The sequence below is a fragment of the Physeter macrocephalus genome, chromosome 20 (genome assembly GCF_002837175.3).
Source record: "Physeter macrocephalus isolate SW-GA chromosome 20, ASM283717v5, whole genome shotgun sequence".
NCBI lineage: Eukaryota > Metazoa > Chordata > Mammalia > Artiodactyla > Physeteridae > Physeter > Physeter macrocephalus.
Genome location: NC_041233.1, coordinates 52,153,011 through 52,168,620, shown reverse-complemented (window position 1 = coordinate 52,168,620; position 15,610 = coordinate 52,153,011). Strand labels below are relative to the sequence as shown.

Here is a 15,610-nt window from a genome sequence, read left to right as displayed (position 1 = left end):
TGGTTATTTCCTGGATGAATTTTAGAAAGGGTCTATACTCGTTACATAATTTTTGTAATGCAAACAAGTTTTGTCAAGGGATTCTATCTAATATCAAAAGTCATGTGAAATGTTCCCCTGGATCCCGGCTCTACGCTGGTCTGAAAACATACTCCAAGCCGCAACTTAAAGTGTCTCCATTTGAGGAACTTCAAAGGAGCCAGCAAAAAAAGAATCCATCCCAGAACTTTGAATAGAGTGCTGCAGTGGATCATGAGAACAAGAATGAAAGGTCTTGTGATTTTTGGCACAAAGAGACATAACTGATATGCTCTTAAGATGGAAGGATTTGCTGGTTACAGAGGCAAAGTGATTTTACTTAGAATGTCTTTCTTATAAGCATAAGGCCATTTTCTACTTATTAAAGCAGTTTAGGTTAAAATTTTTGTTTTTATTTATTTTTTGGTTGTATTTTCTCTTTATCTCAGGTATTTCGGCCTTTGGGAATGCAAAATTTTGACAAACATCTTAACAGCTGTTGTTGGGATAAATTCAGAACATCTTGAAACAAGAATAGGTCAAAGATAAAAATTTTTTTTTTCATAAAGGCCCAATTTTCCTCAGTTTTAGCAGCTGATTAGAGTATGGCTACAGAGAAGTGGAAGTTAAACTCTCACTTTCTTCCTGCTCCCAGATTCAAAGGAAAATCTACATGTATATGTAAAGCAAAGCAATACATCTTTTTCTTTAAATTGGAGTATAGTTGACTTGCAATATTGTACCAAAGCACCATGTCGTGATGTGTAAACTCAATGATGGCAGGGAATGGTAAGAAGTTGGGAATCAGAGGACCTGTGTTTCTACTCCTCTATGCAACTAGGAAGCCCCTGGCTTTGTCACTGACATTTGAAGGGCTCAGTTTCAAAAAAAGAAGCCTATCAAACATGAAACAGTATATGTGAAGTGCTTTTGGAGATACAGTGTACTCCTCTACATGCAATAACAGTACAAAGAGGGTTGTTACTGTGTATTCCTGTGTATTGTGTACTGTCCTTTAGGATGTCAATGCAAGTATGGTCAAGGACAGGAAAGTCAGTGTTGATCAGGCGAGCTGTGGGACTGGAAAGAAGCAGGAAGATGTCTGCGGGGAGAATCAGTGGTTCAGAATCAGGTATCATGGCAGGAATCAAATTCTCTTCCAAGTCACAGGTCTAGGAACCAGGATATCAGCAATGATGATGTGAGGCATAAAAACGACATACGTCAGCAGCGACTATGACAACTGACACCACCATCTGAGGGTTTACCTCATTGTAGGCACTCTGCTAAGTGCTTTACTTGCATTATCTCAGTCAATCCCATTATCTTAGCCACCCAATAGGAGTAGTTACGGAAACATACACAAGACAGACTTAGAGAGACGTTCAGAGTAACATAAAATCTTACAGCTGCAAAATGGCCAAGCAGAGATTTCAACCCCTGTCTTCTGACTCAGAGCCCAAGGGAAAGATCAGGCAAGCGTAGGAGTTAAACAGGGAGCTCAGGGACAGCACAGAGGAGGCACGAACCTGCGAGCCAGGCTGAGGCTGAGGCTGAGGCTGAGGTCTCCCTGACTCTTCCTCCTGGGAAAACAGCAGGTGCAGCTCCTGGAGGCACCATGGGTGCAGCTGAGCTCAGACCCTGCCTGGGGCAGAGTGGGTTGGGGACCAGGAGGTCTTACAAATGGACTGGCATTGTTTCTCCAGTCACAGGGAACAGTTCTTGCTGCTGCATGTGCCCTCTCTTCCCTGCCCTCCCCCATGACTGGGGTCAGGAATGCACTACGAGGCCAGCAGGCCTTGGCCTGTGCTACGGAGAGAAGCAATGGTGGAGCCTTGGTTCACAGACAAAATCTGCCACAGTGGGTTAGCCTCACAGTTCATTCAGCCCAGAGCTCATCTCCAATAATGAAATCAAGCGCAATGACTTATGAACTGTTTTTTTTTTTTTAAAGATTTAATTTTATTTATTTTTGGCTGTGTTGGGTCTCCGTTGCTGCGTGTGGGCTTTCTCTAGTTGTGGCGAGTGGGGGTACTCTTCGTTGGGGTGCGAGGGCTTCTCATCGCGGTGGCTTCTCTTGTTGCGGAGCATGGGTTCTAGGTGTGTGGGCTTCAGTAGTTGTGGCACGCGGGCTCAGTAGTTGTGGCTGGCGGGCTCTAGAGCGCAGGCTCAGTAGTTGTGGCGCACGGGCTTAGTTGCTCCGTGGCATGTGGGATCTTCCCAGACCAGGGATGGAACCCATGTCCCCTGCACTGGCAGGCGGATTCTTATCTACTGTGCCACCAGGGAAGTCCCTGAGCTTTTTTTTTAATAACAGAAAATATTTTCAAGAGAAATCTCATGTAGAAGCCCAGAATTTATAAAAGATAAGAAGTAGAGCGATTCTGGTTTAAAGAGAGATGAAGGAAGCCCAGAATGGTCTCCTTTCACCCATCCCCAACCTAAACACTTTCATGGACATTGGGCCAAAAGCATGTTTGGACCCCTTGACACCAACAGGAATGATATGGACCACAAACATTCTAACTTTCTTTAGAAAGCCAGTAGCAATCCATTACCATGTAGTTTCCTAAAATCTTTAAAAAAAAAATCTATTTTTCCATCTGCACCACAATTGTGGCTACAGAGTCCACTACTTACTTGCCACTTTTGGAAGTACTTCTCTCTTGTCCCAGGCTCGCTCGGCTCTAACTTCAAGGGCTATCTTCTCTTCTTCTTAGTAGTTACACTAGGAAGTCTATTTATGATTTTAGAAACTTTGTTCACCTCCTCCTCCTCTTTCCAGACAGAACATTCCTAAGCTGTTTAGTCTGTTCTCACTGGAGGATTAAATGCAATAATATATGTAAAGCACCAAGCAAAAGAGGTAGCATAAAGGAGGGGTTCAGGAAGCATCATGCCTTTATCCCTCCTTTTCCATCTCCTTCATCATTTAAAAGGCTCTTCTCTAGTTTTGCCTTACACTGTAACCCTTTGCTCCTTTCTTAATCATAGTCACTGCTGTGCTCCAAATAAGGCTGGGCAAGATGACAATGACATCTTTACCTACACAACCAAATACCGATCCCGCAAGACTCAGCATCAAGCCCAGCCCGCACCACGTGACCTGTCATCGCAGCCAGGAACACAGAGTTCACTCTTCTCTATGTAGCCTCCAAGTTCCCTGATAGGAAAATTGTAACAAAGAAACCCTGTCCTGAATGAAGGTCTATATTTTGTGTTGCATAACCGAGAGAGCGAGGGAGGGAGAGAGAGAAAGACAGACAGACAGAGACAGAGAGAACCCACACAGGTGAGAAGTGAGGGATCAGGGAGGGTCTGATTATAGCCAAACAATGTTGGAAGAAGAAATAACTTTCTTTTGCCGAAAAAGAGGCATGAGAGCAGAGAACAGGAGTTCTCAGAGAGGACGGGAACTGTTAGGAAGGGAGCTAGTGCTCACTTCCTGAACTTGAACACGGAGGTAAGGAAAATCAGGGGGAACTTCAAGACATTATTGGCAGGAGGATAAACTCACACAACTTTTCCAGAGGACCATTTATCAATATCCACGGTTTTAAGTGTATATGCCCTAAGATTCAGCAATCACATTTTTAGGACTCTGAACTTATAGAGATATTAACATTGCACAGATAGATGTACAGTGATGTTCATTCCAGCATTGTTCCTTTCCTAAGGAAGTGTTCATCAGCAGTGACCGATTAAATAAATTATGGTGTATCCATACAATGGAATAGTAGGGAATAGTGAAAAGGAGGGAGGTAGCAATATATGTACTAACATGAAAAAATCTCAAAAATACAAGAGATGAAAAAGACACGCTGTAATACATATAATATGAGCCACTTTCAGTTTTAAAATTATATAACTATTCATATAAACATAAGAAAGCCACCTGGAAGGATACACATGGATCATCTCAATATTTTGGAGAGAAGGACAATTGTCACTTTTTACTTTAGGTATTTCTAGATTGTTGGAATTTGTAATTAAAAATAAACAGGAGAGCTAGCTATAGCACAGTGGTTATGTGCATGGGCTGTGAAGCCATGTTACCCAAGTCTGAATCCCAGCTCTGTCTTGTCCTAGAAGTGACAGGTAAATTAACCTCTCTGTGACTCAGTTTCCTCATCTGTAAAATGTCATTAATGACAGTACTCATATTATAAGGTTGTTTTGCCAATTAAATGAATTAATACACATAAAGAGGTTAGAAAAGGCCTGGCATATAGTGAACACTCTGTAAATTGTTAGCCTAAAAGAATATCTTTTTTTGTCGTTTTTTAAATTACCGGAGGATAGAAGGGGAAAGGTGGGAAAAGATTAGTGCCAGATAATAAAAGGCCTCAAACATTAGGCTAAGGAAGGAGAATTAATTTTTTCAGTAGGAAATGAGGAGCCATTTATTCACTGAATAAATATTTATTGTGTGCCTTTTACGTGCTAGATACTGTTCCAGATGGTTGGGACACATCAGTGAATGAAACGAACAACGATATTTTAGAAAAGGTCTGATGTAATCAAGATTGGCCTTTTGGGTATGATAGTTTCATGTCTTAAAAGTGTTTTGTGTGTGTTTGTGCGGGGAGGTGATCAGGAAGACTAGGGCTGCCGGTGAGAAGGCCAACACATTATCCGGGCAATGAAGGCCTGATGCAAGAAAGGGACTCCAGGCCCGAAGCCTGGAAGAGGTATCCAAGGCCTGAGAGAAGATAGGCAATCCCTAGTGCTGACAAGGTGGTGAGGCTGGCAGTCAGGCGGGGAGCTGTAGCTGTGGTGGGCCAGAGAACCTCTGAACATCAGCTTTTTGGAGTTTATCTCAGCATCGGCCAACTCAGTTAGCCTGCAGTCAGACCACCTGGTTCCAGTCTCACGCTTACCACCACTGACTGACCGGAGAGGCTCTGGAGAACAAAACTTCTCTGGGCCTCAGAATCCTTATATAAAATGAGGGTCACCCTAGATGATCTCCAGGGCCCCTTTCGACTCTAACATTCTACAGTTTTCATATCCCAAAGAGGCAAATGAATGGGACTTCCTTTCCAGTGTATTATATACCAGAGTCAAGAGAAACCATTAAAACACAGGATTCAGATGTGCAGGATAATGTATGAGAAGATTGTTTACATTCATTTCCTTTTTGAGAAAGCACGTATTGAATTTGAAGCCAAATGTATGTGTGAAGGTCTGAAAACGGGTTACTCCAATAATTTCTTTCCATACGTGCAGCTGTTCTAAAGCATAAACCACACTCGTTCAGTAAAACCATCATCTGTTCTATAAAGAATATAAGCATTCATCTGGCCCTTATTTTTAGAGTAAGAGGTCAAATGCACAAGGGCTGAGATGTAGTTGAGACCACTGTGCCAGATGCAGACAGGGGCTGGAGGCCAATTATAAATCGTAATATCTGAACTTGTGGGTATTTCAATTAGATGGCTTAGAAGATCAAAAGAAATGAATTACTGAATATCAGAGTGGCCAGAGGCTGCAAAAAAGCCCACGTTTCATTCATTCAACAGATTGCTCTCACAAAATAAATCACCAGAATAAACAGATTCTGACTCATTTCCCATTGCTTGTTGGAGTTTGGTTCTTTTTTCCTCCAGGGTCATGGAATGTATGAACTTCAGGCTTACTCTCTGTGTGAGAAAAGCCCTGTATGAGGATAATCGACTCTATGTTAGAAGAAACTGTAACTTTCTACTACCCACAAGTAATGGGCACCAAAGCCAGGCTGCCTGAGCCTTGATCCCAGCCCTGCTAACCCCCAGCTGAGTGACTTCACGCAAAGTACTACCAGGCTCCGTCCTGCCTCAGTTTCCCCCTCACAGGGTTGTGATAAGGATGTGAACAGGGCCTGCTGTACAGTAAGCACTATGTACGCATTTATAAAATAAATCTTAGTTGCTAGAGACAAAACAAGGCAGCTGAGAGCAGCCGCACACTGCTTCTTTTAAAGGATACTTCCTCTCCACTCATGCTACTCATAAAAGTACTATGGAAAGCCATGCATTAGACAAGACAAGGATCAGCTGTTCTTCATTTTTACTTCGGAAGGGCTGGGAGGGATTTACATGGAAAAACCTCCTGCCAGGACTGCTGAAATCAAAATGACGCTTCTCTTTAAAAAGGAGATATGAGTTTGTTGGTAGAGATGAAATTAGAATGCCTTGGCATGGTGCCCGCCAGCCTGAGTCTGTAACTTCAACCGTTTGCTTGAGCTATTTGAACCCATTTTATTCTTAGCTGTTCTGCTGCGTGAGTGATTGAGTTGTGTGTGTGTGTGTGTGTGTGTGTGTGTGTGTGTGTGTGTGTGTGTGTGTGTGTGTGTGTGTGTGTGCGCGCGCGCACACATGCATGATAGAGGGAAGGACTATAGCTCAGATGAGACAAGCTGCTTGGGTGCTTGAGTCTGGGTCATTTCAGCTCCAACACTTAAGAGCTGTTACCTACAACAAAGTAACTAATTTCTTGAGCCTCCGTTACTAGAACTGAAGAATAGTCTTGAAAACTGGTCTTTGGGGCGCTATTTTCTGCAGCAGGGCCTATTATAAAAAGCGGCTGGGGGCTTCCCTGGTGGCGCAGTGGTTGAGAGTCCACCTGCCGATGCAGGGGACACGGGTTCGTGCCCCGGTCTGGGAAGATCCCACATGCTGCGGAGCGGCTGGGCCCGTGAGCCATGGCCGCTGGGCCTGCGCGTCCGGAGTCTGTGCTCCGCAACGGGAGAGGCCACAACAGTGAGAGGCCCGCGTACCGCAAAAAAAAAAGTGGCTGGGATAATTTGTTTTCCTAAGGATTGCCCAGTGCAGGCCAGCCAGAGGGCTGCTGCCACTCCACGGTCTAAGACATGACCTCAGGGTGTCTGGTGGCATAAGTAATTAAGAGCAAACCTTGGATTCAGGCCCTAGTTGAAGCCCCAACTTTGCTGCTTCTTATCTTGTGACCTTGAAAAAAATATCTGAACCTCTCTTAGCCTCAGTTTGCCTATCTATAAAATGGTGATAATAATAATAACAGGATCTATCTTATCAGGTGGTTGTGAAGAATAAATGAGAATACTCAAGAAGCACTCAGCAGGGTGCCTGGTAGTCAGTGCTCTGGTTTAAACCAGGGGTCCCCAACCCCCAGGGACCAGTACTGGTCCGCAGCCTGTTAGGAACCACACCGCACAGCAGGAGGTGAGCGGCGGGCGAGCAATCAGCAAGCGAAGCTTCATTTGCCGCCCCCCATCACTCTCATTACCGCCTGAACCATCATCCCCGCCTCACCCCCACCCCCGTCCATGGAAAAACTGTCTTCCACGAAACTAGTCCCTGGTGCCAAAAAGGTTGGGGACTGCTGCTTTAAACAGTTGATTTCACGAGGATATCTGTTCTTGTCCCCGAGTGCCCCAGTGAGATCTTTCTTAGGTGTATTCATCTTTGGATTGTGATGGGCACTTTATTAGCTGGTTTCTATATTTGCTTTTAAAACCTCCAGTGAGAACTCTTTTAAAACGCGCCTGCTCCACTGTTTTTCTTCTTTGTATTTTTTTTTTTTAATTTCAAAACAAACTAGCTATTTTAAAGTGTGCCTGAGTCGTTGCCTATTATTCATCAGAAGAGATTCCAGGGCTCTTTGTAGGAAGGATTTCATGTCGGGATGCTTTGGTCAATGAGCTGCCTGTCCTGTTTTTCTTCCCCAGGGCAGCCCCTGCAATGAGTGGGCCTTCCAGTACCTCCCTCTGAGGTGGCAGAATGGGGGCCCTGGGAGCTCAGCCCAGGGTAATGGGGTGGAGGACCAGTCAAGAGAGCCAGTGGAGAGGTTATGGCCGTGGCCCTTCCCATAACTAGCTGTGTGACCTTGGACAGGTCACTTAAACTCCCCAGACTGTATTGTCTTTATCTGTGATATGAGAGGGCTAGAAGTGGACAAAAATTTAAAAAAGGAACACAATTCCCCCAGGAGGATAGACGGTATAAACACTGTGCCCTTCACTAGTTATCAAAGAAATGCAAATTATAGGAATATAAAGAGAGCATTTTTTTTTTTTTTTTTTTTTTTTTTGGCCGTGACACACGGCATGCAGGATCTTAGTTCCCGGACCAGGGATCGAACCTGTGCCCCCTGCAGTGGAAGCGCGGAGTCTTAACCACTGGACTGCCAGGGAAGTTCCAAAGACATCGTCTTTAACACTATTAAAATAAAAATTTAAAAACAACATTGCTTATTTTTTTCCATTACTGGGAACATGGCACATTGGTACAACTGTTTGGGACTGGAAAAAATTCATATTGTGTCTCATGAAAGAGAAGGAGGAAAACTCAAGTGTGAATCCTCATCTCTGCAACTCACTAGTTTTGAGGCTTAATCTCTTTGGGATTCCATTGCCTCACTGGAAGTAAAACGGGGATAATAAAGATAATGGCTACTTGCTGGGTCGTTGGGAGGTTTGGAACTAACGTAGATAATGGACCTAGCTTAATGTTTAATAACAGACGCTGCTACTGTTTTGAGTACAAAGTTGAAGAAATGATGATGAGGACGCCTGACTCTGCCTGGCTCATATTATAAGGCCACTGGAGAGGAAACCTATTCTCCTCTCCTTCCCTGGACTCCTTGTCAGAATCCGACTTCTCCTCGGCAGGCAGAGCAGATAACGGCTCAGCTGCAGCCCCACTCATCCAGCTTCCTCAGGGATTCTGACCCACGGCCTCAGAGGTCCCCAGACAACTCCAAGTACATGCCCCACACAAACACGATCTATCAACACACACACACACCACAAAGTCTCAGATGCCAGTCCTGCCTGGCTCAGCTGGCACTTAGCTCCTCAAACGGCCTCCGGCCTCTAAGTCCAGACCCCTCTAGCGCCTGCACACAGAGCAGGTATTGACACCCACCCTCCGCCCCACCACCTCCAAGCAGACACAAGCCGGCGCCTCCTAAGAGCTCAAGCTGTCTGATGCACGTCTGCAGCCGCCATCACCCTGCACGTCTTCTGTGCCAGCCCATGGCCACCGTATTTACCAAGAAACTCACCCCACCTGGGGGAGGGCCCTCGGTCCCTTTTCTCAAATGCCCACTTGCTTCTGAGGAGCATTTTTCTCTTCTTCCTCAGATTTCTCCTGTGATCCGTCTCTTGTTTTTCGGGAATTCAAGCTCAGCGTTGACTTGAATTGCCACAGAGCCCTTATCTACTCAATATCAAAGATGTCTCTTCTCAAATGTTTCTTTGAATTCTTTCTCAATACCAGGTTCTGTTTCTGTTCCCATTTTGCAACCTAATAAGGACAGAAATCTGTTTTCAGTAGTTGCTTGATTTTTTTTTCTCAGCTTTAAAAATAATTTCAGAGAGCCATGGAACTGAGGCACTGATAGGAACTCATGAATCCTCACTTCATTCATGAAAACACTGAGGGTTCTGGGGCCCAGGTCTATGGGGGTCACACAGTCACTCAGGAGAGAGAAAGCAGACCACAGGCTCCTAGGAAAGGCTCCTTCTACCTCCCATATTGTCCCATGTCACCTCTCCTCGGTAAACCAGGCCTGGTCCTGCGTGGCAGGGCTTCTGACAATGACTGCATTTCTCTCTGTGGAGAGACCAGAGGCGCCTGGCAGCTCTGCAGAAACAGCTCCACCCAGGTATCCCAAATCCATCACCGACTCATTCCTCTCTCTTACTTCCAGGCTTTTGTAAATGCTATTTCCTCTTCTTGGTAACTTTGGCCAAGTCACATTCATTCTCTAGGTGCTTTCTCCGGGAAGCCCACCTGAGCCTCCAGAAAGGGAACCCTCCCATGTGCAGTGTCCCCACCAGTGCCCTGTAAGCCCTCCCTCCGAGCTTGGTATTGTGCACCGGTCTTGAAACAGATCATTACCTGTTTGTATCCACCTTCCCTGGAGGTGTGCATAGAGCATGAGGGCAGAGCAGACATGAGTAACTCACACCAAAGTGTTAGTGACCTTTAAGATCTCTCCTACCTGCAGAGACCTAGGCACTGAGCCCTTGAAGCACGGAAGAGTCCCAAGGGCAGTCTAAAGCCCAAGGATAAGTGACTTTACAATTTTAGACCGAATGGCCCTCCTCTGAATTCTTCCAGAAATTGTGAATAAACTTCTTACTCAAGCAAATAAGGGGAGCAAAGCACCCAGGCCCAAATGAATTAGGTTCAGAAAGGGGAACTGACTTGTTCATGATCACACAGCTGTTAAGCGTTAAGGCTTACGTGTGAGCCAAGTGCAGCTTGACTTGACTTCCCAACACCATGCTGCCTGTGTGAATCTCTTAGTTTCATGTAATTTTCTTCCTTCCAAATGAGTGATAAACTCCTCAGAGCCAAGCAAAGGCACTTCCGTTTCCCCTGCATATCCCAAATGGCCTGGCACAGCATCTCAGTACGCAACTGGTAAAGAAAGTATATACTTGCTGCCCTTGCGCAGCCTGGCACCCCATTTGCTCTGCAAAACCAGGAAGCATCAGCCATGATGGTGGCAACTCCTAAGACTGAAGAAACACAAGAAAGAAATTCCAGAGTCACCTAACAATTTTATGCCCATTGTACTGGTAAGAAGTAAACCTCAAGTAGTTATCTGACTCTAAAAAAGATTGAATTTTCAACAGGACCATCACCACAGTTTCTTAAATGGAGTATAAAAAGAGGGAGATCTGCTAGAGGTTAAAAGACTCAAGAGACATGTCAATCAAATGTACTATTGGACTTCATCCAATTCCTGATTCCAAATATCAAATATTAAAAGCCATGTTGGGGACAATCTGGGAAATTTGAATGTAGGCTTATTGTTAAATGTTAATTTAGAATTATTTATTTGTTGAAGTATGATAATGTTGTAATTATGTTTTTTAAAAGACTATCTGTAAAAAAAAATATAATGAAGTACTTATAGATGAAATGATATAAATCTGGGTTTCCTTTAAGTATTCCAGCAGGAGGGGAAAATACTCCTGGGAGGAGATTGATAAAACAGTTCTGGCAAATGTTGATAAATGTTGAAGCAAAGGGATGGGCACATGGGGGTTCAGTGTACTATTTTCTTTTTTTCTTTTTTTTTTTTTGTGATACACGGTCCTCTCACTGTTGTGGCCTCTCCCGTTGCGGAGCACAGGCTCCGGACAGGCTCAGCGGCCATGGCTCACGGGCTCAGCCGCTCCGCGGCATGTGGGATCTTCCCGGACCGGGGCACGAACCCGCGTCCCCTGCGTCGGCAGGCGGACTCTCAACCACTGCGCCACCAGGGAAGCCCCCAGTGTACTATTTTTATTTTTTATGTGTGTTTGTTTGAAAAGTTACACAATGAGAAGTTTTTTGTTTTTTAAAAAGAATGATTGATGAATCCCCAGCAATCTTCTGTCTTGTTCTACAACTGCTTTTCTTCCTAGAGAGTTCAGTTTCCTCTATGATGTGCAAAGCCATCCTTTTCGTAATGCTCCCAAACATACTCATCCAGGTGAGGTTAAGTACCGTTGTGATGACCGCTCACCTGGACCATCCTGCCACCCCTTCCCAATCAGCTTGCTTCAAATTGACCTTGTCACTCCCCACCAAGCAAACTAACTGTCTCTGCTATCACAGCTCTACCATTGCTGTTATCTCTTTCCACTGTTCTGGCTAGAGACCTCAGCATCGCCTTTGTCTCATTCCTTCCCTTCATCCCGAAACCAGGCAGCCAATGACACTTGGGAACATGACTCAGGCAGAAACCCTTCTCCTCCATTCTCACGGCTCCAGCCCTGTCTAAAGCCTCTGCACCTCACATTTTGATTGTTGTAGCAACCTCCTGGCAGGCCTCCCTCCTCTGACTTTTCTCCTTTCTGTGCAAACAGTTGGATTTTCTAAAACTCTAGACTGCCAAGATTAATGCTCTTACTTGGAAATGCCATTTCGAAACCCGTCTGTTATGTCCCTGTCCACTAACATAGCCCTCTCAGGAGTTCTTGTGGTCGAGCTCCATCTTACTGCCTTGAGCAGCTCACTGTATGCCTTCTCCAGCTCTTTTAGAATGAATCTGGTTACAGGAAGCCTGGAAGCTCCAACAGGCAGGGGCTTGTCTGTCCACCACTTGTCACGTGCTTGGCACACAGTTGTGGGTGCTCAGTAAATACTGGTTGAATGAATGAATAGATTCATTAATGAACAAACACTGTGAATAAAATCATTGATTTCAATTTTCCCTCTACGTATGAAGCACTCTCTTCGGCATAGGTCCTCATCTTGTCAATATAGTATTCCCCAAACCCATGATAACTAAATCTTCAAGAACATTTGTTGGGAGGCCTTATTTGAAAATCCAAATAAAAGGTGTTCTAGGGTTTCCCTTTTCTCACATACACAGTCTAAACAGACCTTAACTGACAAGTCAAATAGTCTTAGCTTTACCTCTGCCTACATGTGAATGGGATCTGGCCACCAATGTTTCTGATGTTCAGTTTCATCATCTGTCAAACGAGGAGGCAGTTGGGTAATCAGCGGGATCCTGTCAGGTATAATCTTCTGGGTATTTTCTTTTATAGAAGCCACAATGCTTTGTGCTTAACATGTTGTGTTAGCTGAGTGTTCAGAGAGAGTCCCTCTTTACTATATGTTCCAGCTGTTTGCCTGACAGGGAAACCAGACTTGCTGATATGAAGTTCCTGTCTGGAGCTCACCTCCTGATGGAGTTTCTTTCATTCCCTTGTTCAGTACACACGTATTAAGTTCCTACTATGAGCCAATTCAATGGTAATTTGTCCCTCCTAGTGCTGACAGAGTACCTCTTGACAGTGGTAGCTTATGCAACTTTTCAGTCTGCCTTTACAGCCATTATGTTATTCCAAACCCAGGGCAACCAGTGGTAGGGGTTATGGTTGGCTCATCATTTTGCTGGATAAGCAGCACACTCGAGATCACACAGCTAGTGAAAGGCAGAGGTACCTAGAATCTAGGTCTGCTAAATCCTGGTCCTGGCCTCTTTAGCATCATTCCATGCTGCCCATGGGAGCAGTAACCGGGACAGCTGGGAGGGTGAAGAGAACCGGGGTTCCTGCTTGTAAAGCTATCTCAGCAATCTGTGAATGAAACAATGAAGTGATGGCCCAAATAAGGATGAATCTGGATCACAAGAAGCCCCCAAGAACAGCTGGAGATGACAGCCTCACTTTTAGTCCTGGAGGTAACTCAAGTTCCAGATCTGCCTCGTAGCCTGAGAAGATCCTGACCAGTCTGTCTTAATGGTATGGGAGCTGGGCCACAGCAAGGCCCATGGCCTGGGTAGTTTCTCCAGAATATGGAAATAGAAGAAACGTGGGCTCCGAGTCTAACAGGTGGGCTGAAATCCCACCTGTACCCCTTAGTAGCTGTGTGAAATCAGTCCTGTTACTCATCTGTAAAATGAGGATGATACCACCCACTAAGTAGGGTTTCCTGAGAGGATCAGAAGAAATATCCTACATGAAAGCAGTATGGCGCCAGACCTGATTACTTCCCTTTCCCCCCACTTCTAGTACCTGTCGCTCCTCTCCTAGGCAGCCCTGTGGCGGTGACACATAGCAAGTGCTCAGTGTCAATTACTGTTATTAAGGAATGGAAGAGCCCACGAGGTACAGAAGTGATAAAGGAGCCCAAGGAGAAGCGGGCTGCAGAGGGGATGGGGCCAAAGCAAAGACACAGACTGCATCTTCCTCGAAGATATGTGAACCCTCGGGGAGACCCAGCTGGTGGCTCATAGCCCTTTCCTGGCAGAAATCAAAACCAGTCTCTCTAGAAAAGAATCAATTACAGAGAGGGTAGAAGGAAGACAGGGGGCATTTGAAAGGTGATTAAAACATATTTTTTGTTAAACAGTTGCTGGAACAGTCTATAGTTATTAGCAATTGGAAACAACTCCTGAGGTAGCCATGTGAGGAAAAAAAAGTTTTCTGCTAACAACTTTTGAATCTTGCTCTAATTTGATTAGATTTAGCTAATCAAAAATAGACATTAGAGCTGAAAGGGGCAATTAGTCAGAATTCTATGGAAAATTCACCAGGAAGGGGACTGGATACCCATTTCTTCCCTTGCACCTGCAACCACTAGGCTAAGCATCTCTAAACCAATATGATTCCTTACTCGGGGGCAGTTGCTTGCGTGTAAGCACAGCATCCAAAAGGGATTAACCTGCTGGTGGACCCTGGGTGTGAAACGCTGCCTCTTGGGCATTGATAAAGTTGTGCACTAAAAAGAGTGTCTACCACCCATGAGTAACCACCCTGCTGGCCTCCCTCTGGTCTCTAGACCTGGCTATGGCTATTCCCTCGGCCTGGAGCACTTCCCTTCCTGACCCTCCTCTCCAAACCTTCACCTAAGGTCTACTCACCCTGCAAAGTCTCCTCTTGATATGACTTCTTCCAGGAAGCCTCCCCTCCCTGCCAAGTCTGGGGTAAGGGGACCTACCAAGAGCTCCCATAATCACCTGTTCTTTCTCCATTCAGACACTTATACGCTACCGCAGGGATTCTCAGCAGGGATGATTCTGCTTCCAGGGGACATTTGGCGATATCTGCAAACATGTTTGGTTGTCAAGACTGTGTATGAGAGAGGATGCTACTGTCATCTAATGCTGCTAAGCATCCTGCAATGCACAGGACCATCCTCACAACAAAGAACTGTCCAGTCCCAAATGTCACTAGTGCTGAGGTTGAGAGACCCTGCTCTAGTGTGATTGTTTACCCGTTTATCTTTCTCACAATGGTGGTCTCATTAGTATCCTCAGTAAGATGCCTGGCACATTGTACTCAAAAGAGACCTATTAAATGACTGACTGACCTTCACCCCAGCTCCCATCTCTTGTTTACTCCTGCTTGCTTAGATGCTGACAAACTCCCTGTACTGGACTGTCTCACCTGGCACAAATTCTGACTGTGTTTTGACTCTGGCCAGCCCCCCAACCGGGCCCATTCTACTCCTGCCCTATGCACTACAGAACTAGGGTTACCTGTAGCAAAGCAGAGAACAGGGCATCTGGACTAGCCATTGAGCAGGGCTAGACAAAGTCAAGACCATGAGAAAGGGAAGAAGGCCTGAGCCAGCTGGGAGCAGGGCCAGATCACCAGGCAAATCGGGCAGCTGGACTGTGCAGTTAGGGGCTCAAAAGTTGATTAGTTTCCAAATCCTCCACATGCCTTTAATTAATGGACAGTGAGCGTCCGTTTCCGAGGCTGCAGGTATCTTCTTCCCCTTAAGTGAAGCAGAACCGTATGATGAATACTTTCTCAAAACCCTGAATCACTGCCCATTTGTTTCTTTGTGCTTTTGCTACTGAGTTCACATGAATAATTATAAGCTTATTTTTCATGATCGTAAGGGTCTGGGTAATGCTCAGCAATTTCAAGAATGAAATGTTCACAAAGACTTTCAAGACCATGACACAACAAGGTTTGGGAATTCAAAATCACTGCTGTCTTTATTTTCTTATTTGATTTATTATATTTCATATTTTACATATATCTATTATAATTTATGATCAAATGAAGTAGTAAAGAGAGATGAAGCCAGGCAACTTTTCCAGACAACAAAGGTTTAGGGGATTGCTGGGTTTTTGAAGCTAAAGATCAGCCCCACGATTTCACCTTTGA

At 45.0% G+C, this 15,610-nt stretch overlaps 1 protein-coding gene across 13 annotated transcripts in view; it reads right to left on the bottom strand.

The window, feature by feature from the left end:
• PLCE1 (phospholipase C epsilon 1) overlaps nt 1-15,610 on the bottom strand; it is a 328,485-nt gene that overhangs the window by 193,401 nt on the left and 119,474 nt on the right. The gene's annotated exons all lie outside the window — the stretch shown is intronic.